Source organism: Staurois parvus, unplaced genomic scaffold (assembly GCF_062004578.1).
Source record: "Staurois parvus isolate SC_StPar_1 unplaced genomic scaffold, SC_StPar_1.0 ptg000020l, whole genome shotgun sequence".
NCBI classification, from domain to species: domain Eukaryota; kingdom Metazoa; phylum Chordata; class Amphibia; order Anura; family Ranidae; genus Staurois; species Staurois parvus.
The window spans coordinates 6,113,255-6,137,713 of record NW_028317816.1 but is presented as its reverse complement, the minus strand read 5'-3'; the positions used below and the strand labels follow the sequence as shown (position 1 = coordinate 6,137,713).

General features: G+C 44.4%; 25 non-coding genes across 25 annotated transcripts; 12 read left to right on the top strand and 13 right to left on the bottom strand.

The window, feature by feature from the left end:
- The first annotated feature begins 1,280 nt into the window (after positions 1-1,280).
- Positions 1,281-1,354, top strand: TRNAT-AGU (transfer RNA threonine (anticodon AGU)). The gene has a single exon. It is a non-coding gene; the product is annotated as a tRNA-Thr (tRNA).
- Positions 1,355-1,566: 212 nt separating this feature from the next.
- On the bottom strand, positions 1,567-1,648 carry TRNAS-GCU (transfer RNA serine (anticodon GCU)). The gene has a single exon. It is a non-coding gene; the product is annotated as a tRNA-Ser (tRNA).
- A 1,693-nt stretch (positions 1,649-3,341) lies between these two features.
- On the bottom strand, positions 3,342-3,423 carry TRNAS-GCU (transfer RNA serine (anticodon GCU)). The gene has a single exon. It is a non-coding gene; the product is annotated as a tRNA-Ser (tRNA).
- Positions 3,424-4,816: 1,393 nt separating this feature from the next.
- On the top strand, positions 4,817-4,890 carry TRNAT-AGU (transfer RNA threonine (anticodon AGU)). Its single transcript has one exon. It is a non-coding gene; the product is annotated as a tRNA-Thr (tRNA).
- Positions 4,891-5,102: 212 nt separating this feature from the next.
- TRNAS-GCU (transfer RNA serine (anticodon GCU)) lies at positions 5,103-5,184 on the bottom strand. The gene has a single exon. It is a non-coding gene; the product is annotated as a tRNA-Ser (tRNA).
- Positions 5,185-6,577: 1,393 nt separating this feature from the next.
- TRNAT-AGU (transfer RNA threonine (anticodon AGU)) lies at positions 6,578-6,651 on the top strand. The gene has a single exon. It is a non-coding gene; the product is annotated as a tRNA-Thr (tRNA).
- A 212-nt stretch (positions 6,652-6,863) lies between these two features.
- Positions 6,864-6,945, bottom strand: TRNAS-GCU (transfer RNA serine (anticodon GCU)). The gene has a single exon. It is a non-coding gene; the product is annotated as a tRNA-Ser (tRNA).
- Positions 6,946-8,338: 1,393 nt separating this feature from the next.
- Positions 8,339-8,412, top strand: TRNAT-AGU (transfer RNA threonine (anticodon AGU)). The gene has a single exon. It is a non-coding gene; the product is annotated as a tRNA-Thr (tRNA).
- Positions 8,413-8,624: 212 nt separating this feature from the next.
- On the bottom strand, positions 8,625-8,706 carry TRNAS-GCU (transfer RNA serine (anticodon GCU)). Its single transcript has one exon. It is a non-coding gene; the product is annotated as a tRNA-Ser (tRNA).
- A 1,693-nt stretch (positions 8,707-10,399) lies between these two features.
- TRNAS-GCU (transfer RNA serine (anticodon GCU)) lies at positions 10,400-10,481 on the bottom strand. The gene has a single exon. It is a non-coding gene; the product is annotated as a tRNA-Ser (tRNA).
- A 1,393-nt stretch (positions 10,482-11,874) lies between these two features.
- Positions 11,875-11,948, top strand: TRNAT-AGU (transfer RNA threonine (anticodon AGU)). The gene has a single exon. It is a non-coding gene; the product is annotated as a tRNA-Thr (tRNA).
- Positions 11,949-12,160: 212 nt separating this feature from the next.
- Positions 12,161-12,242, bottom strand: TRNAS-GCU (transfer RNA serine (anticodon GCU)). Its single transcript has one exon. It is a non-coding gene; the product is annotated as a tRNA-Ser (tRNA).
- Positions 12,243-13,635: 1,393 nt separating this feature from the next.
- On the top strand, positions 13,636-13,709 carry TRNAT-AGU (transfer RNA threonine (anticodon AGU)). The gene has a single exon. It is a non-coding gene; the product is annotated as a tRNA-Thr (tRNA).
- Positions 13,710-13,921: 212 nt separating this feature from the next.
- TRNAS-GCU (transfer RNA serine (anticodon GCU)) lies at positions 13,922-14,003 on the bottom strand. Its single transcript has one exon. It is a non-coding gene; the product is annotated as a tRNA-Ser (tRNA).
- Positions 14,004-15,396: 1,393 nt separating this feature from the next.
- On the top strand, positions 15,397-15,470 carry TRNAT-AGU (transfer RNA threonine (anticodon AGU)). The gene has a single exon. It is a non-coding gene; the product is annotated as a tRNA-Thr (tRNA).
- Positions 15,471-15,677: 207 nt separating this feature from the next.
- TRNAS-GCU (transfer RNA serine (anticodon GCU)) lies at positions 15,678-15,759 on the bottom strand. Its single transcript has one exon. It is a non-coding gene; the product is annotated as a tRNA-Ser (tRNA).
- A 1,393-nt stretch (positions 15,760-17,152) lies between these two features.
- TRNAT-AGU (transfer RNA threonine (anticodon AGU)) lies at positions 17,153-17,226 on the top strand. Its single transcript has one exon. It is a non-coding gene; the product is annotated as a tRNA-Thr (tRNA).
- A 212-nt stretch (positions 17,227-17,438) lies between these two features.
- Positions 17,439-17,520, bottom strand: TRNAS-GCU (transfer RNA serine (anticodon GCU)). Its single transcript has one exon. It is a non-coding gene; the product is annotated as a tRNA-Ser (tRNA).
- A 1,393-nt stretch (positions 17,521-18,913) lies between these two features.
- Positions 18,914-18,987, top strand: TRNAT-AGU (transfer RNA threonine (anticodon AGU)). The gene has a single exon. It is a non-coding gene; the product is annotated as a tRNA-Thr (tRNA).
- Positions 18,988-19,199: 212 nt separating this feature from the next.
- On the bottom strand, positions 19,200-19,281 carry TRNAS-GCU (transfer RNA serine (anticodon GCU)). Its single transcript has one exon. It is a non-coding gene; the product is annotated as a tRNA-Ser (tRNA).
- Positions 19,282-20,674: 1,393 nt separating this feature from the next.
- On the top strand, positions 20,675-20,748 carry TRNAT-AGU (transfer RNA threonine (anticodon AGU)). The gene has a single exon. It is a non-coding gene; the product is annotated as a tRNA-Thr (tRNA).
- Positions 20,749-20,955: 207 nt separating this feature from the next.
- On the bottom strand, positions 20,956-21,037 carry TRNAS-GCU (transfer RNA serine (anticodon GCU)). Its single transcript has one exon. It is a non-coding gene; the product is annotated as a tRNA-Ser (tRNA).
- Positions 21,038-22,430: 1,393 nt separating this feature from the next.
- Positions 22,431-22,504, top strand: TRNAT-AGU (transfer RNA threonine (anticodon AGU)). Its single transcript has one exon. It is a non-coding gene; the product is annotated as a tRNA-Thr (tRNA).
- A 207-nt stretch (positions 22,505-22,711) lies between these two features.
- On the bottom strand, positions 22,712-22,793 carry TRNAS-GCU (transfer RNA serine (anticodon GCU)). The gene has a single exon. It is a non-coding gene; the product is annotated as a tRNA-Ser (tRNA).
- Positions 22,794-24,186: 1,393 nt separating this feature from the next.
- On the top strand, positions 24,187-24,260 carry TRNAT-AGU (transfer RNA threonine (anticodon AGU)). Its single transcript has one exon. It is a non-coding gene; the product is annotated as a tRNA-Thr (tRNA).
- The last annotated feature ends 199 nt before the right edge of the window (positions 24,261-24,459 follow it).

The following is a 24,459-nucleotide window of genomic DNA, read 5'->3' as shown; positions in this document are numbered from 1 at the left end:
GTGCTGTCAATTCATTGTGACAAAAGCTTCATTCTTCCTTTTCTGCCAAGGGTATAATCAAATGTTACAAATGCAATCAAGGGTGTAAAGCAAGTCACAAGTAGTAATGCTCACCAACTTTGCTGCAGACACGCAGTCTAACGGCATGGAATTAGGAAGCGTCAACAGGTGCAAAATGTCATGTATTCCCCATCTTTTTTTTTCACTTTCTGCTGTTCCTTTTTTATTGGCTCTGGATGATGAACTGTGCCCGCGTCAAGAGAAATTCGCCTGGATGGAGCCACTCTTTTGCCAGGACATTCAGAGATGTAGCTCAACCATCAATTTCAAGTCTACACTTTTCTCCTACCTGGCTGGCATTTTTACATGAATGCAAAGTGTTTGACTGTGGTTGGGGTCCCAAAACTCTTGTCACCGCTTCAGTATCTGTTCCCTTTGACTTCACCTCGGGCAATGATTCATTTGGTTAAAAGACACATGCAGGATGTCTTTCCACAAATAGTCATATTCACAAACTCCTCTTGGCGATCATGAATTCAAACGTCAAGGGTGGAGGATGTATGAAAAATGGCAGCGTTCCTATTTTTCTTCCCCATCTTTGTTCATTTTCAGCCTGTTGATTAGCTCTAGATCAAGGACTCTGTGTTCTTCCAAAAACAGGAGGATGTCTGCCTGCTGTCTTCCAAGGGACAAATGAAAAGTTAGAAGCGTAAGAAACGGTCTGAAGCAAGATGCAGATAGTTTCCTTCCCCAAATCTTTTTGCCCGCATGCATTTCATCTTCACAGGAGTGGAAGCCAAAAGATGGGCAAATTGGTTTTTCCCAACTTCTTTTATTTTCGGTCCATTGTTTGATTCTAGAGTACAGACTCTGCCTGTTTAAAATAAGATTAGGTGGGATTGGCCCACTGTTACCTCTTGACTTCACAAGAGATATCTGAGTTGTAGCCTTGGCTCTTAAACCTTTTAGCAAAAATGAAGCAATGTACAAAGCTGGAAAGTTTTCAAGCTACTCGTAAGCTGGTTTTTCTTGGCACCAAACAGCTAAGAAAAATAAGCAATGAAAAAAGAAGAAAAAGAAAAAAACAACAACTTTTGGAGGAGTGATGAGTTCAAAAGGACGTTGCATAGTCTCCTTTGCTATCTCCTCCTCTGCCTTTCATGCTGCGTTAGAGATTTTGAAGCTTGATGTGCGTAACATTTGTCAAGAAGTTCCTCACAACTGTTCTGTGCCTGTGCTGACACAAGTCTGCCTTTGGCACGAGCACAGTGTCCGGGTGTGGTGCTGTGGCTTAGTTGGTTAAAGCGCCTGTCTAGTAAACAGGAGATCCTGAGTTCGACTCTCAGCAGCGCCTTTCTTTGGCTGCAGATTAAGCCCTTGAAAAGGTTTTAAGAGTGGCCTCGGGAGCTTTGTGCCGCAATGGCATGGTTTAGGCAGCAGCCCTGCTCTTGATGCTTCCAGCTGATCTCTTCAAAGCCCTGCGAGTTTGCTGGACCTTTTAGCCTAGGTTATGCCAGCCTGGTGTCCACGGCAAGCACAAAACAGTGCACCTTTAGACGAAGGGCTCGATGAGGATGGGATTCGAACCCATGCATGCAGAGCACAATGGATTAGCAGTCCATCGCCTTAACCACTCGGCCACCTCATCCACAGCAAGCTTGCGAATTTTGATTTTGGGAGCTGCATGTCACAAGCAGAAACTTGAGGAAAAGACACAAGCAGGATGCCGTTTCTCACCTCCTAATAGAGCACCTTGCTTCCGTGCTGTCAATTCATTGTGACAAAAGCTTCATTCTTCCTTTTCTGCCAAGGGTATAATCAAATGTTACAAATGCAATCAAGGGTGTAAAGCAAGTCACAAGTAGTAATGCTCACCAACTTTGCTGCAGACACGCAGTCTAACGGCATGGAATTAGGAAGCGTCAACAGGTGCAAAATGTCATGTATTCCCCATCTTTTTTTTTCACTTTCTGCTGTTCCTTTTTTATTGGCTCTAGATGATGAACTGTGCCCGCGTCAAGAGAAATTCGCCTGGATGGAGCCACTCTTTTGCCAGGACATTCAGAGATGTAGCTCAACCATCAATTTCAAGTCTACACTTTTCTCCTACCTGGCTGGCATTTTTACATGAATGCAAAGTGTTTGACTGTGGTTGGGGTCCCAAAACTCTTGTCACCGCTTCAGTATCTGTTCCCTTTGACTTCACCTCGGGCAATGATTCATTTGGTTAAAAGACACATGCAGGATGTCTTTCCACAAATAGTCATATTCACAAACTCCTCTTGGCGATCATGAATTCAAACGTCAAGGGTGGAGGATGTATGAAAAATGGCAGCGTTCCTATTTTTCTTCCCCATCTTTGTTCATTTTCAGCCTGTTGATTAGCTCTAGATCAAGGACTCTGTGTTCTTCCAAAAACAGGAGGATGTCTGCCTGCTGTCTTCCAAGGGACAAATGAAAAGTTAGAAGCATAAGAAACGGTCTGAAGCAAGATGCAGATAGTTTCCTTCCCCAAATCTTTTTGCCCGCATGCATTTCATCTTCACGGGAGTGGAAGCCAAAAGATGGGCAAATTGGTTTTTCCCACCTTCTTTTATTTTCGGTCCATTGTTTGATTCTAGAGCACAGACTCTGCCTGTTTAAAAAAAGATTAGGTGGGATTGGCCCACTGTTACCTCTTGACTTCACAAGAGATATCTGAGTTGTAGCCTTGGCTCTTAAACCTTTTAGCAAAAATGAAGCAATGTACAAAGCTGGAAAGTTTTCAAGCTACTCGTAAGCTGGTTTTTCTTGGCACCAAACAGCTAAGAAAAATAAGCAATGAAAAAAGAAGAAAAAGAAAAAAACAACAACTTTTGGAGGAGTGATGAGTTCAAAAGGACGTTGCATAGTCTCCTTTGCTATCTCCTCCTCTGCCTTTCATGCTGCGTTAGAGATTTTGAAGCTTGATGTGCGTAACATTTGTCAAGAAGTTCCTCACAACTGTTCTGTGCCTGTGCTGACACAAGTCTGCCTTTGGCACGAGCACAGTGTCTGGGTGTGGTGCTGTGGCTTAGTTGGTTAAAGCGCCTGTCTAGTAAACAGGAGATCCCGAGTTCAACTCTCAGCAGCGCCTTTCTTTGGCTGCAGATTAAGCCTTTGAAAAGGTTTTAAGAGTGGCCTCGGGAGCTTTTTGCCGCAATGGCATGGTTTAGGCAGCAGCCCTGCTCTTGATGCTTCCAGCTGATCTCTTCAAAGCCCTGCAAGTTTGCTGGACCTTTTAGCCTAGGTTATGCCTTTTAGCCTAGGTTAGCCTGGTGTCCACGGCAAGCACAAAACAGTGCACCTTTAGACGAAGGGCTCGATGAGGATGGGATTCGAACCCATGCATGCAGAGCACAATGGATTAGCAGTCCATCGCCTTAACCACTCGGCCACCTCATCCACAGCAAGCTTGCGAGCTTTGATTTTGGGAGCTGCATGTCACAAGCAGAAACTTGAGGAAAAGACACAAGCAGGATGCCGTTTCTCACCTCCTAATAGAGCACCTTGCTTCCGTGCTGTCAATTCATTGTGACAAAAGCTTCATTCTTCCTTTTCTGCCAAGGGTATAATCAAATGTTACAAATGCAATCAAGGGTGTAAAGCAAGTCACAAGTAGTAATGCTCACCAACTTTGCTGCAGACACGCAGTCTAACGGCATGGAATTAGGAAGCGTCAACAGGTGCAAAATGTCATGTATTCCCCATCTTTTTTTTTCACTTTCTGCTGTTCCTTTTTTATTGGCTCTAGATGATGAACTGTGCCCGCGTCAAGAGAAATTCGCCTGGATGGAGCCACTCTTTTGCCAGGACATTCAGAGATGTAGCTCAACCATCAATTTCAAGTCTACACTTTTCTCCTACCTGGCTGGCATTTTTACATGAATGCAAAGTGTTTGACTGTGGTTGGGGTCCCAAAACTCTTGTCACCGCTTCAGTATCTGTTCCCTTTGACTTCACCTCGGGCAATGATTCATTTGGTTAAAAGACACATGCAGGATGTCTTTCCACAAATAGTCATATTCACAAACTCCTCTTGGCGATCATGAATTCAAACGTCAAGGGTGGAGGATGTATGAAAAATGGCAGCGTTCCTATTTTTCTTCCCCATCTTTGTTCATTTTCAGCCTGTTGATTAGCTCTAGATCAAGGACTCTGTGTTCTTCCAAAAACAGGAGGATGTCTGCCTGCTGTCTTCCAAGGGACAAATGAAAAGTTAGAAGCGTAAGAAACGGTCTGAAGCAAGATGCAGATAGTTTCCTTCCCCAAATCTTTTTGCCCGCATGCATTTCATCTTCACTGGAGTGGAAGCCAAAAGATGGGCAAATTGGTTTTTCCCAACTTCTTTTATTTTCGGTCCATTGTTTGATTCTAGAGCACAGACTCTGCCTGTTTAAAATAAGATTAGGTGGGATTGGCCCACTGTTACCTCTTGACTTCACAAGAGATATCTGAGTTGTAGCCTTGGCTCTTAAACCTTTTAGCAAAAATGAAGCAATGTACAAAGCTGGAAAGTTTTCAAGCTACTCGTAAGCTGGTTTTTCTTGGCACCAAACAGCTAAGAAAAATAAGCAATGAAAAAAGAAGAAAAAGAAAAAAACAACAACTTTTGGAGGAGTGATGAGTTCAAAAGGACGTTGCATAGTCTCCTTTGCTATCTCCTCCTCTGCCTTTCATGCTGCGTTAGAGATTTTGAAGCTTGATGTGCGTAACATTTGTCAAGAAGTTCCTCACAACTGTTCTGTGCCTGTGCTGACACAAGTCTGCCTTTGGCACGAGCACAGTGTCCGGGTGTGGTGCTGTGGCTTAGTTGGTTAAAGCGCCTGTCTAGTAAACAGGAGATCCTGAGTTCGACTCTCAGCAGCGCCTTTCTTTGGCTGCAGATTAAGCCCTTGAAAAGGTTTTAAGAGTGGCCTCGGGAGCTTTGTGCCGCAATGGCATGGTTTAGGCAGCAGCCCTGCTCTTGATGCTTCCAGCTGATCTCTTCAAAGCCCTGCGAGTTTGCTGGACCTTTTAGCCTAGGTTATGCCAGCCTGGTGTCCACGGCAAGCACAAAACAGTGCACCTTTAGACGAAGGGCTCGATGAGGATGGGATTCGAACCCATGCATGCAGAGCACAATGGATTAGCAGTCCATCGCCTTAACCACTCGGCCACCTCATCCACAGCAAGCTTGCGAGCTTTGATTTTGGGAGCTGCATGTCACAAGCAGAAACTTGAGGAAAAGACACAAGCAGGATGCCGTTTCTCACCTCCTAATAGAGCACCTTGCTTCCGTGCTGTCAATTCATTGTGACAAAAGCTTCATTCTTCCTTTTCTGCCAAGGGTATAATCAAATGTTACAAATGCAATCAAGGGTGTAAAGCAAGTCACAAGTAGTAATGCTCACCAACTTTGCTGCAGACACGCAGTCTAACGGCATGGAATTAGGAAGCGTCAACAGGTGCAAAATGTCATGTATTCCCCATCTTTTTTTTTCACTTTCTGCTGTTCCTTTTTTATTGGCTCTGGATGATGAACTGTGCCCGCGTCAAGAGAAATTCGCCTGGATGGAGCCACTCTTTTGCCAGGACATTCAGAGATGTAGCTCAACCATCAATTTCAAGTCTACACTTTTCTCCTACCTGGCTGGCATTTTTACATGAATGCAAAGTGTTTGACTGTGGTTGGGGTCCCAAAACTCTTGTCACCGCTTCAGTATCTGTTCCCTTTGACTTCACCTCGGGCAATGATTCATTTGGTTAAAAGACACATGCAGGATGTCTTTCCACAAATAGTCATATTCACAAACTCCTCTTGGCGATCATGAATTCAAACGTCAAGGGTGGAGGATGTATGAAAAATGGCAGCGTTCCTATTTTTCTTCCCCATCTTTGTTCATTTTCAGCCTGTTGATTAGCTCTAGATCAAGGACTCTGTGTTCTTCCAAAAACAGGAGGATGTCTGCCTGCTGTCTTCCAAGGGACAAATGAAAAGTTAGAAGCGTAAGAAACGGTCTGAAGCAAGATGCAGATAGTTTCCTTCCCCAAATCTTTTTGCCCGCATGCATTTCATCTTCACTGGAGTGGAAGCCAAAAGATGGGCAAATTGGTTTTTCCCAACTTCTTTTATTTTCGGTCCATTGTTTGATTCTAGAGCACAGACTCTGCCTGTTTAAAATAAGATTAGGTGGGATTGGCCCACTGTTACCTCTTGACTTCACAAGAGATATCTGAGTTGTAGCCTTGGCTCTTAAACCTTTTAGCAAAAATGAAGCAATGTACAAAGCTGGAAAGTTTTCAAGCTACTCGTAAGCTGGTTTTTCTTGGCACCAAACAGCTAAGAAAAATAAGCAATGAAAAAAGAAGAAAAAGAAAAAAACAACAACTTTTGGAGGAGTGATGAGTTCAAAAGGACGTTGCATAGTCTCCTTTGCTATCTCCTCCTCTGCCTTTCATGCTGCGTTAGAGATTTTGAAGCTTGATGTGCGTAACATTTGTCAAGAAGTTCCTCACAACTGTTCTGTGCCTGTGCTGACACAAGTCTGCCTTTGGCACGAGCACAGTGTCCGGGTGTGGTGCTGTGGCTTAGTTGGTTAAAGCGCCTGTCTAGTAAACAGGAGATCCTGAGTTCGACTCTCAGCAGCGCCTTTCTTTGGCTGCAGATTAAGCCCTTGAAAAGGTTTTAAGAGTGGCCTCGGGAGCTTTGTGCCGCAATGGCATGGTTTAGGCAGCAGCCCTGCTCTTGATGCTTCCAGCTGATCTCTTCAAAGCCCTGCGAGTTTGCTGGACCTTTTAGCCTAGGTTATGCCAGCCTGGTGTCCACGGCAAGCACAAAACAGTGCACCTTTAGACGAAGGGCTCGATGAGGATGGGATTCGAACCCATGCATGCAGAGCACAATGGATTAGCAGTCCATCGCCTTAACCACTCGGCCACCTCATCCACAGCAAGCTTGCGAGCTTTGATTTTGGGAGCTGCATGTCACAAGCAGAAACTTGAGGAAAAGACACAAGCAGGATGCCGTTTCTCACCTCCTAATAGAGCACCTTGCTTCCGTGCTGTCAATTCATTGTGACAAAAGCTTCATTCTTCCTTTTCTGCCAAGGGTATAATCAAATGTTACAAATGCAATCAAGGGTGTAAAGCAAGTCACAAGTAGTAATGCTCACCAACTTTGCTGCAGACACGCAGTCTAACGGCATGGAATTAGGAAGCGTCAACAGGTGCAAAATGTCATGTATTCCCCATCTTTTTTTTTCACTTTCTGCTGTTCCTTTTTTATTGGCTCTGGATGATGAACTGTGCCCGCGTCAAGAGAAATTCGCCTGGATGGAGCCACTCTTTTGCCAGGACATTCAGAGATGTAGCTCAACCATCAATTTCAAGTCTACACTTTTCTCCTACCTGGCTGGCATTTTTACATGAATGCAAAGTGTTTGACTGTGGTTGGGGTCCCAAAACTCTTGTCACCGCTTCAGTATCTGTTCCCTTTGACTTCACCTCGGGCAATGATTCATTTGGTTAAAAGACACATGCAGGATGTCTTTCCACAAATAGTCATATTCACAAACTCCTCTTGGCGATCATGAATTCAAACGTCAAGGGTGGAGGATGTATGAAAAATGGCAGCGTTCCTATTTTTCTTCCCCATCTTTGTTCATTTTCAGCCTGTTGATTAGCTCTAGATCAAGGACTCTGTGTTCTTCCAAAAACAGGAGGATGTCTGCCTGCTGTCTTCCAAGGGACAAATGAAAAGTTAGAAGCGTAAGAAACGGTCTGAAGCAAGATGCAGATAGTTTCCTTCCCCAAATCTTTTTGCCCGCATGCATTTCATCTTCACAGGAGTGGAAGCCAAAAGATGGGCAAATTGGTTTTTCCCAACTTCTTTTATTTTCGGTCCATTGTTTGATTCTAGAGTACAGACTCTGCCTGTTTAAAATAAGATTAGGTGGGATTGGCCCACTGTTACCTCTTGACTTCACAAGAGATATCTGAGTTGTAGCCTTGGCTCTTAAACCTTTTAGCAAAAATGAAGCAATGTACAAAGCTGGAAAGTTTTCAAGCTACTCGTAAGCTGGTTTTTCTTGGCACCAAACAGCTAAGAAAAATAAGCAATGAAAAAAGAAGAAAAAGAAAAAAACAACAACTTTTGGAGGAGTGATGAGTTCAAAAGGACGTTGCATAGTCTCCTTTGCTATCTCCTCCTCTGCCTTTCATGCTGCGTTAGAGATTTTGAAGCTTGATGTGCGTAACATTTGTCAAGAAGTTCCTCACAACTGTTCTGTGCCTGTGCTGACACAAGTCTGCCTTTGGCACGAGCACAGTGTCCGGGTGTGGTGCTGTGGCTTAGTTGGTTAAAGCGCCTGTCTAGTAAACAGGAGATCCTGAGTTCGACTCTCAGCAGCGCCTTTCTTTGGCTGCAGATTAAGCCCTTGAAAAGGTTTTAAGAGTGGCCTCGGGAGCTTTGTGCCGCAATGGCATGGTTTAGGCAGCAGCCCTGCTCTTGATGCTTCCAGCTGATCTCTTCAAAGCCCTGCGAGTTTGCTGGACCTTTTAGCCTAGGTTATGCCAGCCTGGTGTCCACGGCAAGCACAAAACAGTGCACCTTTAGACGAAGGGCTCGATGAGGATGGGATTCGAACCCATGCATGCAGAGCACAATGGATTAGCAGTCCATCGCCTTAACCACTCGGCCACCTCATCCACAGCAAGCTTGCGAATTTTGATTTTGGGAGCTGCATGTCACAAGCAGAAACTTGAGGAAAAGACACAAGCAGGATGCCGTTTCTCACCTCCTAATAGAGCACCTTGCTTCCGTGCTGTCAATTCATTGTGACAAAAGCTTCATTCTTCCTTTTCTGCCAAGGGTATAATCAAATGTTACAAATGCAATCAAGGGTGTAAAGCAAGTCACAAGTAGTAATGCTCACCAACTTTGCTGCAGACACGCAGTCTAACGGCATGGAATTAGGAAGCGTCAACAGGTGCAAAATGTCATGTATTCCCCATCTTTTTTTTTCACTTTCTGCTGTTCCTTTTTTATTGGCTCTAGATGATGAACTGTGCCCGCGTCAAGAGAAATTCGCCTGGATGGAGCCACTCTTTTGCCAGGACATTCAGAGATGTAGCTCAACCATCAATTTCAAGTCTACACTTTTCTCCTACCTGGCTGGCATTTTTACATGAATGCAAAGTGTTTGACTGTGGTTGGGGTCCCAAAACTCTTGTCACCGCTTCAGTATCTGTTCCCTTTGACTTCACCTCGGGCAATGATTCATTTGGTTAAAAGACACATGCAGGATGTCTTTCCACAAATAGTCATATTCACAAACTCCTCTTGGCGATCATGAATTCAAACGTCAAGGGTGGAGGATGTATGAAAAATGGCAGCGTTCCTATTTTTCTTCCCCATCTTTGTTCATTTTCAGCCTGTTGATTAGCTCTAGATCAAGGACTCTGTGTTCTTCCAAAAACAGGAGGATGTCTGCCTGCTGTCTTCCAAGGGACAAATGAAAAGTTAGAAGCATAAGAAACGGTCTGAAGCAAGATGCAGATAGTTTCCTTCCCCAAATCTTTTTGCCCGCATGCATTTCATCTTCACGGGAGTGGAAGCCAAAAGATGGGCAAATTGGTTTTTCCCACCTTCTTTTATTTTCGGTCCATTGTTTGATTCTAGAGCACAGACTCTGCCTGTTTAAAAAAAGATTAGGTGGGATTGGCCCACTGTTACCTCTTGACTTCACAAGAGATATCTGAGTTGTAGCCTTGGCTCTTAAACCTTTTAGCAAAAATGAAGCAATGTACAAAGCTGGAAAGTTTTCAAGCTACTCGTAAGCTGGTTTTTCTTGGCACCAAACAGCTAAGAAAAATAAGCAATGAAAAAAGAAGAAAAAGAAAAAAACAACAACTTTTGGAGGAGTGATGAGTTCAAAAGGACGTTGCATAGTCTCCTTTGCTATCTCCTCCTCTGCCTTTCATGCTGCGTTAGAGATTTTGAAGCTTGATGTGCGTAACATTTGTCAAGAAGTTCCTCACAACTGTTCTGTGCCTGTGCTGACACAAGTCTGCCTTTGGCACGAGCACAGTGTCTGGGTGTGGTGCTGTGGCTTAGTTGGTTAAAGCGCCTGTCTAGTAAACAGGAGATCCCGAGTTCAACTCTCAGCAGCGCCTTTCTTTGGCTGCAGATTAAGCCTTTGAAAAGGTTTTAAGAGTGGCCTCGGGAGCTTTTTGCCGCAATGGCATGGTTTAGGCAGCAGCCCTGCTCTTGATGCTTCCAGCTGATCTCTTCAAAGCCCTGCAAGTTTGCTGGACCTTTTAGCCTAGGTTATGCCTTTTAGCCTAGGTTAGCCTGGTGTCCACGGCAAGCACAAAACAGTGCACCTTTAGACGAAGGGCTCGATGAGGATGGGATTCGAACCCATGCATGCAGAGCACAATGGATTAGCAGTCCATCGCCTTAACCACTCGGCCACCTCATCCACAGCAAGCTTGCGAGCTTTGATTTTGGGAGCTGCATGTCACAAGCAGAAACTTGAGGAAAAGACACAAGCAGGATGCCGTTTCTCACCTCCTAATAGAGCACCTTGCTTCCGTGCTGTCAATTCATTGTGACAAAAGCTTCATTCTTCCTTTTCTGCCAAGGGTATAATCAAATGTTACAAATGCAATCAAGGGTGTAAAGCAAGTCACAAGTAGTAATGCTCACCAACTTTGCTGCAGACACGCAGTCTAACGGCATGGAATTAGGAAGCGTCAACAGGTGCAAAATGTCATGTATTCCCCATCTTTTTTTTTCACTTTCTGCTGTTCCTTTTTTATTGGCTCTAGATGATGAACTGTGCCCGCGTCAAGAGAAATTCGCCTGGATGGAGCCACTCTTTTGCCAGGACATTCAGAGATGTAGCTCAACCATCAATTTCAAGTCTACACTTTTCTCCTACCTGGCTGGCATTTTTACATGAATGCAAAGTGTTTGACTGTGGTTGGGGTCCCAAAACTCTTGTCACCGCTTCAGTATCTGTTCCCTTTGACTTCACCTCGGGCAATGATTCATTTGGTTAAAAGACACATGCAGGATGTCTTTCCACAAATAGTCATATTCACAAACTCCTCTTGGCGATCATGAATTCAAACGTCAAGGGTGGAGGATGTATGAAAAATGGCAGCGTTCCTATTTTTCTTCCCCATCTTTGTTCATTTTCAGCCTGTTGATTAGCTCTAGATCAAGGACTCTGTGTTCTTCCAAAAACAGGAGGATGTCTGCCTGCTGTCTTCCAAGGGACAAATGAAAAGTTAGAAGCGTAAGAAACGGTCTGAAGCAAGATGCAGATAGTTTCCTTCCCCAAATCTTTTTGCCCGCATGCATTTCATCTTCACTGGAGTGGAAGCCAAAAGATGGGCAAATTGGTTTTTCCCAACTTCTTTTATTTTCGGTCCATTGTTTGATTCTAGAGCACAGACTCTGCCTGTTTAAAATAAGATTAGGTGGGATTGGCCCACTGTTACCTCTTGACTTCACAAGAGATATCTGAGTTGTAGCCTTGGCTCTTAAACCTTTTAGCAAAAATGAAGCAATGTACAAAGCTGGAAAGTTTTCAAGCTACTCGTAAGCTGGTTTTTCTTGGCACCAAACAGCTAAGAAAAATAAGCAATGAAAAAAGAAGAAAAAGAAAAAAACAACAACTTTTGGAGGAGTGATGAGTTCAAAAGGACGTTGCATAGTCTCCTTTGCTATCTCCTCCTCTGCCTTTCATGCTGCGTTAGAGATTTTGAAGCTTGATGTGCGTAACATTTGTCAAGAAGTTCCTCACAACTGTTCTGTGCCTGTGCTGACACAAGTCTGCCTTTGGCACGAGCACAGTGTCCGGGTGTGGTGCTGTGGCTTAGTTGGTTAAAGCGCCTGTCTAGTAAACAGGAGATCCTGAGTTCGACTCTCAGCAGCGCCTTTCTTTGGCTGCAGATTAAGCCCTTGAAAAGGTTTTAAGAGTGGCCTCGGGAGCTTTGTGCCGCAATGGCATGGTTTAGGCAGCAGCCCTGCTCTTGATGCTTCCAGCTGATCTCTTCAAAGCCCTGCGAGTTTGCTGGACCTTTTAGCCTAGGTTATGCCAGCCTGGTGTCCACGGCAAGCACAAAACAGTGCACCTTTAGACGAAGGGCTCGATGAGGATGGGATTCGAACCCATGCATGCAGAGCACAATGGATTAGCAGTCCATCGCCTTAACCACTCGGCCACCTCATCCACAGCAAGCTTGCGAGCTTTGATTTTGGGAGCTGCATGTCACAAGCAGAAACTTGAGGAAAAGACACAAGCAGGATGCCGTTTCTCACCTCCTAATAGAGCACCTTGCTTCCGTGCTGTCAATTCATTGTGACAAAAGCTTCATTCTTCCTTTTCTGCCAAGGGTATAATCAAATGTTACAAATGCAATCAAGGGTGTAAAGCAAGTCACAAGTAGTAATGCTCACCAACTTTGCTGCAGACACGCAGTCTAACGGCATGGAATTAGGAAGCGTCAACAGGTGCAAAATGTCATGTATTCCCCATCTTTTTTTTTCACTTTCTGCTGTTCCTTTTTTATTGGCTCTGGATGATGAACTGTGCCCGCGTCAAGAGAAATTCGCCTGGATGGAGCCACTCTTTTGCCAGGACATTCAGAGATGTAGCTCAACCATCAATTTCAAGTCTACACTTTTCTCCTACCTGGCTGGCATTTTTACATGAATGCAAAGTGTTTGACTGTGGTTGGGGTCCCAAAACTCTTGTCACCGCTTCAGTATCTGTTCCCTTTGACTTCACCTCGGGCAATGATTCATTTGGTTAAAAGACACATGCAGGATGTCTTTCCACAAATAGTCATATTCACAAACTCCTCTTGGCGATCATGAATTCAAACGTCAAGGGTGGAGGATGTATGAAAAATGGCAGCGTTCCTATTTTTCTTCCCCATCTTTGTTCATTTTCAGCCTGTTGATTAGCTCTAGATCAAGGACTCTGTGTTCTTCCAAAAACAGGAGGATGTCTGCCTGCTGTCTTCCAAGGGACAAATGAAAAGTTAGAAGCGTAAGAAACGGTCTGAAGCAAGATGCAGATAGTTTCCTTCCCCAAATCTTTTTGCCCGCATGCATTTCATCTTCACTGGAGTGGAAGCCAAAAGATGGGCAAATTGGTTTTTCCCAACTTCTTTTATTTTCGGTCCATTGTTTGATTCTAGAGCACAGACTCTGCCTGTTTAAAATAAGATTAGGTGGGATTGGCCCACTGTTACCTCTTGACTTCACAAGAGATATCTGAGTTGTAGCCTTGGCTCTTAAACCTTTTAGCAAAAATGAAGCAATGTACAAAGCTGGAAAGTTTTCAAGCTACTCGTAAGCTGGTTTTTCTTGGCACCAAACAGCTAAGAAAAATAAGCAATGAAAAAAGAAGAAAAAGAAAAAAACAACAACTTTTGGAGGAGTGATGAGTTCAAAAGGACGTTGCATAGTCTCCTTTGCTATCTCCTCCTCTGCCTTTCATGCTGCGTTAGAGATTTTGAAGCTTGATGTGCGTAACATTTGTCAAGAAGTTCCTCACAACTGTTCTGTGCCTGTGCTGACACAAGTCTGCCTTTGGCACGAGCACAGTGTCCGGGTGTGGTGCTGTGGCTTAGTTGGTTAAAGCGCCTGTCTAGTAAACAGGAGATCCTGAGTTCGACTCTCAGCAGCGCCTTTCTTTGGCTGCAGATTAAGCCCTTGAAAAGGTTTTAAGAGTGGCCTCGGGAGCTTTGTGCCGCAATGGCATGGTTTAGGCAGCAGCCATGCTCTTGATGCTTCCAGCTGATCTCTTCAAAGCCCTGCGAGTTTGCTGGACCTTTTAGCCTAGGTTATGCCAGCCTGGTGTCCACGGCAAGCACAAAACAGTGCACCTTTAGACGAAGGGCTCGATGAGGATGGGATTCGAACCCATGCATGCAGAGCACAATGGATTAGCAGTCCATCGCCTTAACCACTCGGCCACCTCATCCACAGCAAGCTTGCGAATTTTGATTTTGGGAGCTGCATGTCACAAGCAGAAACTTGAGGAAAAGACACAAGCAGGATGCCGTTTCTCACCTCCTAATAGAGCACCTTGCTTCCGTGCTGTCAATTCATTGTGACAAAAGCTTCATTCTTCCTTTTCTGCCAAGGGTATAATCAAATGTTACAAATGCAATCAAGGGTGTAAAGCAAGTCACAAGTAGTAATGCTCACCAACTTTGCTGCAGACACGCAGTCTAACGGCATGGAATTAGGAAGCGTCAACAGGTGCAAAATGTCATGTATTCCCCATCTTTTTTTTTCACTTTCTGCTGTTCCTTTTTTATTGGCTCTAGATGATGAACTGTGCCCGCGTCAAGAGAAATTCGCCTGGATGGAGCCACTCTTTTGCCAGGACATTCAGAGATGTAGCTCAACCATCAATTTCAAGTCTACACTTTTCTCCTACCTGGCTGGCATTTTTACATGAATGCAAAGTGTTTGACTGTGGTTGGGGTCCCAAAACTCTTGTCACCGCTTCAGTATCTGTTCCCTTTGACTTCACCTCGGGCAATGATTCATTTGGTTAAAAGACACATGCAGGATGTCTTTCCACAAATAGTCATATTCACAAACTCCTCTTGGCGATCATGAATTCAAACGTCAAGGGTGGAGGATGTATGAAAAATGGCAGCGTTCCTATTTTTCTTCCCCATCTTTGTTCATTTTCAGCCTGTTGATTAGCTCTAGATCAAGGACTCTGTGTTCTTCCAAAAACAGGAGGATGTCTGCCTGCTGTCTTCCAAGGGACAAATGAAAAGTTAGAAGCGTAAGAAACGGTCTGAAGCAAGATGCAGATAGTTTCCTTCCCCAAATCTTTTTGCCCGCATGCATTTCATCTTCACAGGAGTGGAAGCCAAAAGATGGGCAAATTGGTTTTTCCCACCTTCTTTTATTTTCGGTCCATTGTTTGATTCTAGAGCACAGACTCTGCCTGTTTAAAATAAGATTAGGTAGGATTGGCCCACTGTTACCTCTTGACTTCACAAGAGATATCTGAGTTGTAGCCTTGGCTCTTAAACCTTTTAGCAAAAATGAAGCAATGTACAAAGCTGGAAAGTTTTCAAGCTACTCGTAAGCTGGTTTTTCTTGGCACCAAACAGCTAAGAAAAATAAGCAATGAAAAAAGAAGAAAAAGAAAAAAACAACAACTTTTGGAGGAGTGATGAGTTCAAAAGGACGTTGCATAGTCTCCTTTGCTATCTCCTCCTCTGCCTTTCATGCTGCGTTAGAGATTTTGAAGCTTGATGTGCGTAACATTTGTCAAGAAGTTCCTCACAACTGTTCTGTGCCTGTGCTGACACAAGTCTGCCTTTGGCACGAGCACAGTGTCCGGGTGTGGTGCTGTGGCTTAGTTGGTTAAAGCGCCTGTCTAGTAAACAGGAGATCCTGAGTTCGACTCTCAGCAGCGCCTTTCTTTGGCTGCAGATTAAGCCCTTGAAAAGGTTTTAAGAGTGGCCTCGGGAGCTTTGTGCCGCAATGGCATGGTTTAGGCAGCAGCCCTTGATGCTTCCAGCTGATCTCTTCAAAGCCCTGCGAGTTTGCTGGACCTTTTAGCCTAGGTTATGCCAGCCTGGTGTCCACGGCAAGCACAAAACAGTGCACCTTTAGACGAAGGGCTCGATGAGGATGGGATTCGAACCCATGCATGCAGAGCACAATGGATTAGCAGTCCATCGCCTTAACCACTCGGCCACCTCATCCACAGCAAGCTTGCGAATTTTGATTTTGGGAGCTGCATGTCACAAGCAGAAACTTGAGGAAAAGACACAAGCAGGATGCCGTTTCTCACCTCCTAATAGAGCACCTTGCTTCCGTGCTGTCAATTCATTGTGACAAAAGCTTCATTCTTCCTTTTCTGCCAAGGGTATAATCAAATGTTACAAATGCAATCAAGGGTGTAAAGCAAGTCACAAGTAGTAATGCTCACCAACTTTGCTGCAGACACGCAGTCTAACGGCATGGAATTAGGAAGCGTCAACAGGTGCAAAATGTCATGTATTCCCCATCTTTTTTTTTCACTTTCTGCTGTTCCTTTTTTATTGGCTCTAGATGATGAACTGTGCCCGCGTCAAGAGAAATTCGCCTGGATGGAGCCACTCTTTTGCCAGGACATTCAGAGATGTAGCTCAACCATCAATTTCAAGTCTACACTTTTCTCCTACCTGGCTGGCATTTTTACATGAATGCAAAGTGTTTGACTGTGGTTGGGGTCCCAAAACTCTTGTCACCGCTTCAGTATCTGTTCCCTTTGACTTCACCTCGGGCAATGATTCATTTGGTTAAAAGACACATGCAGGATGTCTTTCCACAAATAGTCATATTCACAAACTCCTCTTGGCGATCATGAATTCAAACGTCAAGGGTGGAGGATGTATGAAAAATGGCAGCGTTCCTATTTTTCTTCCCCATCTTTGTTCATTTTCAGCCTGTTGATTAGCTCTAGATCAAGGACTCTGTGTTCTTCCAAAAACAGGAGGATGTCTGCCTGCTGTCTTCCAAGGGACAAATGAAAAGTTAGAAGCGTAAGAAACGGTCTGAAGCAAGATGCAGATAGTTTCCTTCCCCAAATCTTTTTGCCCGCATGCATTTCATCTTCACTGGAGTGGAAGCCAAAAGATGGGCAAATTGGTTTTTCCCAACTTCTTTTATTTTCGGTCCATTGTTTGATTCTAGAGCACAGACTCTGCCTGTTTAAAATAAGATTAGGTGGGATTGGCCCACTGTTACCTCTTGACTTCACAAGAGATATCTGAGTTGTAGCCTTGGCTCTTAAACCTTTTAGCAAAAATGAAGCAATGTACAAAGCTGGAAAGTTTTCAAGCTACTCGTAAGCTGGTTTTTCTTGGCACCAAACAGCTAAGAAAAATAAGCAATGAAAAAAGAAGAAAAAGAAAAAAACAACAACTTTTGGAGGAGTGATGAGTTCAAAAGGACGTTGCATAGTCTCCTTTGCTATCTCCTCCTCTGCCTTTCATGCTGCGTTAGAGATTTTGAAGCTTGATGTGCGTAACATTTGTCAAGAAGTTCCTCACAACTGTTCTGTGCCTGTGCTGACACAAGTCTGCCTTTGGCACGAGCACAGTGTCCGGGTGTGGTGCTGTGGCTTAGTTGGTTAAAGCGCCTGTCTAGTAAACAGGAGATCCTGAGTTCGACTCTCAGCAGCGCCTTTCTTTGGCTGCAGATTAAGCCCTTGAAAAGGTTTTAAGAGTGGCCTCGGGAGCTTTGTGCCGCAATGGCATGGTTTAGGCAGCAGCCCTGCTCTTGATGCTTCCAGCTGATCTCTTCAAAGCCCTGCGAGTTTGCTGGACCTTTTAGCCTAGGTTATGCCAGCCTGGTGTCCACGGCAAGCACAAAACAGTGCACCTTTAGACGAAGGGCTCGATGAGGATGGGATTCGAACCCATGCATGCAGAGCACAATGGATTAGCAGTCCATCGCCTTAACCACTCGGCCACCTCATCCACAGCAAGCTTGCGAGCTTTGATTTTGGGAGCTGCATGTCACAAGCAGAAACTTGAGGAAAAGACACAAGCAGGATGCCGTTTCTCACCTCCTAATAGAGCACCTTGCTTCCGTGCTGTCAATTCATTGTGACAAAAGCTTCATTCTTCCTTTTCTGCCAAGGGTATAATCAAATGTTACAAATGCAATCAAGGGTGTAAAGCAAGTCACAAGTAGTAATGCTCACCAACTTTGCTGCAGACACGCAGTCTAACGGCATGGAATTAGGAAGCGTCAACAGGTGCAAAATGTCATGTATTCCCCATCTTTTTTTTTCACTTTCTGCTGTTCCTTTTTTATTGGCTCTGGATGATGAACTGTGCCCGCGTCAAGAGAAATTCGCCTGGATGGAGCCACTCTTTTGCCAGGACATTCAGAGATGTAGCTCAACCATCAATTTCAAGTCTACACTTTTCTCCTACCTGGCTGGCATTTTTACATGAATGCAAAGTGTTTGACTGTGGTTGGGGTCCCAAAACTCTTGTCACCGCTTCAGTATCTGTTCCCTTTGACTTCACCTCGGGCAATGATTCATTTGGTTAAAAGACACATGCAGGATGTCTTTCCACAAATAGTCATATTCACAAACTCCTCTTGGCGATCATGAATTCAAACGTCAAGGGTGGAGGATGTATGAAAAATGGCAGCGTTCCTATTTTTCTTCCCCATCTTTGTTCATTTTCAGCCTGTTGATTAGCTCTAGATCAAGGACTCTGTGTTCTTCCAAAAACAGGAGGATGTCTGCCTGCTGTCTTCCAAGGGACAAATGAAAAGTTAGAAGCGTAAGAAACGGTCTGAAGCAAGATGCAGATAGTTTCCTTCCCCAAATCTTTTTGCCCGCATGCATTTCATCTTCACTGGAGTGGAAGCCAAAAGATGGGCAAATTGGTTTTTCCCAACTTCTTTTATTTTCGGTCCATTGTTTGATTCTAGAGCACAGACTCTGCCTGTTTAAAATAAGATTAGGTGGGATTGGCCCACTGTTACCTCTTGACTTCACAAGAGATATCTGAGTTGTAGCCTTGGCTCTTAAACCTTTTAGCAAAAATGAAGCAATGTACAAAGCTGGAAAGTTTTCAAGCTACTCGTAAGCTGGTTTTTCTTGGCACCAAACAGCTAAGAAAAATAAGCAATGAAAAAAGAAGAAAAAGAAAAAAACAACAACTTTTGGAGGAGTGATGAGTTCAAAAGGACGTTGCATAGTCTCCTTTGCTATCTCCTCCTCTGCCTTTCATGCTGCGTTAGAGATTTTGAAGCTTGATGTGCGTAACATTTGTCAAGAAGTTCCTCACAACTGTTCTGTGCCTGTGCTGACACAAGTCTGCCTTTGGCACGAGCACAGTGTCCGGGTGTGGTGCTGTGGCTTAGTTGGTTAAAGCGCCTGTCTAGTAAACAGGAGATCCTGAGTTCGACTCTCAGCAGCGCCTTTCTTTGGCTGCAGATTAAGCCCTTGAAAAGGTTTTAAGAGTGGCCTCGGGAGCTTTGTGCCGCAATGGCATGGTTTAGGCAGCAGCCATGCTCTTGATGCTTCCAGCTGATCTCTTCAAAGCCCTGCGAGTTTGCTGGACCTTTTAGCCTAGGTTATGCCAGCCTGGTGTCCACGGCAAGCACAAAACAGTGCACCTTTAGACGAAGGGCTCGATGAGGATGGGATTCGAACCCATGCATGCAGAGCACAATGGATTAGCAGTCCATCGCCTTAACCACTCGGCCACCTCATCCACAGCAAGCTTGCGAATTTTGATTTTGGGAGCTGCATGTCACAAGCAGAAACTTGAGGAAAAGACACAAGCAGGATGCCGTTTCTCACCTCCTAATAGAGCACCTTGCTTCCGTGCTGTCAATTCATTGTGACAAAAGCTTCATTCTTCCTTTTCTGCCAAGGGTATAATCAAATGTTACAAATGCAATCAAGGGTGTAAAGCAAGTCACAAGTAGTAATGCTCACCAACTTTGCTGCAGACACGCAGTCTAACGGCATGGAATTAGGAAGCGTCAACAGGTGCAAAATGTCATGTATTCCCCATCTTTTTTTTTCACTTTCTGCTGTTCCTTTTTTATTGGCTCTAGATGATGAACTGTGCCCGCGTCAAGAGAAATTCGCCTGGATGGAGCCACTCTTTTGCCAGGACATTCAGAGATGTAGCTCAACCATCAATTTCAAGTCTACACTTTTCTCCTACCTGGCTGGCATTTTTACATGAATGCAAAGTGTTTGACTGTGGTTGGGGTCCCAAAACTCTTGTCACCGCTTCAGTATCTGTTCCCTTTGACTTCACCTCGGGCAATGATTCATTTGGTTAAAAGACACATGCAGGATGTCTTTCCACAAATAGTCATATTCACAAACTCCTCTTGGCGATCATGAATTCAAACGTCAAGGGTGGAGGATGTATGAAAAATGGCAGCGTTCCTATTTTTCTTCCCCATCTTTGTTCATTTTCAGCCTGTTGATTAGCTCTAGATCAAGGACTCTGTGTTCTTCCAAAAACAGGAGGATGTCTGCCTGCTGTCTTCCAAGGGACAAATGAAAAGTTAGAAGCGTAAGAAACGGTCTGAAGCAAGATGCAGATAGTTTCCTTCCCCAAATCTTTTTGCCCGCATGCATTTCATCTTCACAGGAGTGGAAGCCAAAAGATGGGCAAATTGGTTTTTCCCACCTTCTTTTATTTTCGGTCCATTGTTTGATTCTAGAGCACAGACTCTGCCTGTTTAAAATAAGATTAGGTAGGATTGGCCCACTGTTACCTCTTGACTTCACAAGAGATATCTGAGTTGTAGCCTTGGCTCTTAAACCTTTTAGCAAAAATGAAGCAATGTACAAAGCTGGAAAGTTTTCAAGCTACTCGTAAGCTGGTTTTTCTTGGCACCAAACAGCTAAGAAAAATAAGCAATGAAAAAAGAAGAAAAAGAAAAAAACAACAACTTTTGGAGGAGTGATGAGTTCAAAAGGACGTTGCATAGTCTCCTTTGCTATCTCCTCCTCTGCCTTTCATGCTGCGTTAGAGATTTTGAAGCTTGATGTGCGTAACATTTGTCAAGAAGTTCCTCACAACTGTTCTGTGCCTGTGCTGACACAAGTCTGCCTTTGGCACGAGCACAGTGTCCGGGTGTGGTGCTGTGGCTTAGTTGGTTAAAGCGCCTGTCTAGTAAACAGGAGATCCTGAGTTCGACTCTCAGCAGCGCCTTTCTTTGGCTGCAGATTAAGCCCTTGAAAAGGTTTTAAGAGTGGCCTCGGGAGCTTTGTGCCGCAATGGCATGGTTTAGGCAGCAGCCCTTGATGCTTCCAGCTGATCTCTTCAAAGCCCTGCGAGTTTGCTGGACCTTTTAGCCTAGGTTATGCCAGCCTGGTGTCCACGGCAAGCACAAAACAGTGCACCTTTAGACGAAGGGCTCGATGAGGATGGGATTCGAACCCATGCATGCAGAGCACAATGGATTAGCAGTCCATCGCCTTAACCACTCGGCCACCTCATCCACAGCAAGCTTGCGAATTTTGATTTTGGGAGCTGCATGTCACAAGCAGAAACTTGAGGAAAAGACACAAGCAGGATGCCGTTTCTCACCTCCTAATAGAGCACCTTGCTTCCGTGCTGTCAATTCATTGTGACAAAAGCTTCATTCTTCCTTTTCTGCCAAGGGTATAATCAAATGTTACAAATGCAATCAAGGGTGTAAAGCAAGTCACAAGTAGTAATGCTCACCAACTTTGCTGCAGACACGCAGTCTAACGGCATGGAATTAGGAAGCGTCAACAGGTGCAAAATGTCATGTATTCCCCATCTTTTTTTTTCACTTTCTGCTGTTCCTTTTTTATTGGCTCTAGATGATGAACTGTGCCCGCGTCAAGAGAAATTCGCCTGGATGGAGCCACTCTTTTGCCAGGACATTCAGAGATGTAGCTCAACCATCAATTTCAAGTCTACACTTTTCTCCTACCTGGCTGGCATTTTTACATGAATGCAAAGTGTTTGACTGTGGTTGGGGTCCCAAAACTCTTGTCACCGCTTCAGTATCTGTTCCCTTTGACTTCACCTCGGGCAATGATTCATTTGGTTAAAAGACACATGCAGGATGTCTTTCCACAAATAGTCATATTCACAAACTCCTCTTGGCGATCATGAATTCAAACGTCAAGGGTGGAGGATGTATGAAAAATGGCAGCGTTCCTATTTTTCTTCCCCATCTTTGTTCATTTTCAGCCTGTTGATTAGCTCTAGATCAAGGACTCTGTGTTCTTCCAAAAACAGGAGGATGTCTGCCTGCTGTCTTCCAAGGGACAAATGAAAAGTTAGAAGCGTAAGAAACGGTCTGAAGCAAGATGCAGATAGTTTCCTTCCCCAAATCTTTTTGCCCGCATGCATTTCATCTTCACAGGAGTGGAAGCCAAAAGATGGGCAAATTGGTTTTTCCCACCTTCTTTTATTTTCGGTCCATTGTTTGATTCTAGAGCACAGACTCTGCCTGTTTAAAATAAGATTAGGTAGGATTGGCCCACTGTTACCTCTTGACTTCACAAGAGATATCTGAGTTGTAGCCTTGGCTCTTAAACCTTTTAGCAAAAATGAAGCAATGTACAAAGCTGGAAAGTTTTCAAGCTACTCGTAAGCTGGTTTTTCTTGGCACCAAACAGCTAAGAAAAATAAGCAATGAAAAAAGAAGAAAAAGAAAAAAACAACAACTTTTGGAGGAGTGATGAGTTCAAAAGGACGTTGCATAGTCTCCTTTGCTATCTCCTCCTCTGCCTTTCATGCTGCGTTAGAGATTTTGAAGCTTGATGTGCGTAACATTTGTCAAGAAGTTCCTCACAACTGTTCTGTGCCTGTGCTGACACAAGTCTGCCTTTGGCACGAGCACAGTGTCCGGGTGTGGTGCTGTGGCTTAGTTGGTTAAAGCGCCTGTCTAGTAAACAGGAGATCCTGAGTTCGACTCTCAGCAGCGCCTTTCTTTGGCTGCAGATTAAGCCCTTGAAAAGGTTTTAAGAGTGGCCTCGGGAGCTTTGTGCCGCAATGGCATGGTTTAGGCAGCAGCCCTTGATGCTTCCAGCTGATCTCTTCAAAGCCCTGCGAGTTTGCTGGACCTTTTAGCCTAGGTTATGCCAGCCTGGTGTCCACGGCAAGCACAAAACAGTGCACCTTTAGACGAAGGGCTCGATGAGGATGGGATTCGAACCCATGCATGCAGAGCACAATGGATTAGCAGTCCATCGCCTTAACCACTCGGCCACCTCATCCACAGCAAGCTTGCGAGCTTTGATTTTGGGAGCTGCATGTCACAAGCAGAAACTTGAGGAAAAGACACAAGCAGGATGCCGTTTCTCACCTCCTAATAGAGCACCTTGCTTCCGTGCTGTCAATTCATTGTGACAAAAGCTTCATTCTTCCTTTTCTGCCAAGGGTATAATCAAATGTTACAAATGCAATCAAGGGTGTAAAGCAAGTCACAAGTAGTAATGCTCACCAACTTTGCTGCAGACACGCAGTCTAACGGCATGGAATTAGGAAGCGTCAACAGGTGCAAAATGTCATGTATTCCCCATCTTTTTTTTTCACTTTCTGCTGTTCCTTTTTTATTGGCTCTAGATGATGAACTGTGCCCGCGTCAAGAGAAATTCGCCTGGATGGAGCCACTCTTTTGCCAGGACATTCAGAGATGTAGCTCAACCATCAATTTCAAGTCTACACTTTTCTCCTACCTGGCTGGCATTTTTACATGAATGCAAAGTGTTTGACTGTGGTTGGGGTCCCAAAACTCTTGTCACCGCTTCAGTATCTGTTCCCTTTGACTTCACCTCGGGCAATGATTCATTTGGTTAAAAGACACATGCAGGATGTCTTTCCACAAATAGTCATATTCACAAACTCCTCTTGGCGATCATGAATTCAAACGTCAAGGGTGGAGGATGTATGAAAAATGGCAGCGTTCCTATTTTTCTTCCCCATCTTTGTTCATTTTCAGCCTGTTGATTAGCTCTAGATCAAGGACTCTGTGTTCTTCCAAAAACAGGAGGATGTCTGCCTGCTGTCTTCCAAGGGACAAATGAAAAGTTAGAAGCGTAAGAAACGGTCTGAAGCAAGATGCAGATAGTTTCCTTCCCCAAATCTTTTTGCCCGCATGCATTTCATCTTCACTGGAGTGGAAGCCAAAAGATGGGCAAATTGGTTTTTCCCAACTTCTTTTATTTTCGGTCCATTGTTTGATTCTAGAGCACAGACTCTGCCTGTTTAAAATAAGATTAGGTGGGATTGGCCCACTGTTACCTCTTGACTTCACAAGAGATATCTGAGTTGTAGCCTTGGCTCTTAAACCTTTTAGCAAAAATGAAGCAATGTACAAAGCTGGAAAGTTTTCAAGCTACTCGTAAGCTGGTTTTTCTTGGCACCAAACAGCTAAGAAAAATAAGCAATGAAAAAAGAAGAAAAAGAAAAAAACAACAACTTTTGGAGGAGTGATGAGTTCAAAAGGACGTTGCATAGTCTCCTTTGCTATCTCCTCCTCTGCCTTTCATGCTGCGTTAGAGATTTTGAAGCTTGATGTGCGTAACATTTGTCAAGAAGTTCCTCACAACTGTTCTGTGCCTGTGCTGACACAAGTCTGCCTTTGGCACGAGCACAGTGTCCGGGTGTGGTGCTGTGGCTTAGTTGGTTAAAGCGCCTGTCTAGTAAACAGGAGATCCTGAGTTCGACTCTCAGCAGCGCCTTTCTTTGGCTGCAGATTAAGCCCTTGAAAAGGTTTTAAGAGTGGCCTCGGGAGCTTTGTGCCGCAATGGCATGGTTTAGGCAGCAGCCCTGCTCTTGATGCTTCCAGCTGATCTCTTCAAAGCCCTGCGAGTTTGCTGGACCTTTTAGCCTAGGTTATGCCAGCCTGGTGTCCACGGCAAGCACAAAACAGTGCACCTT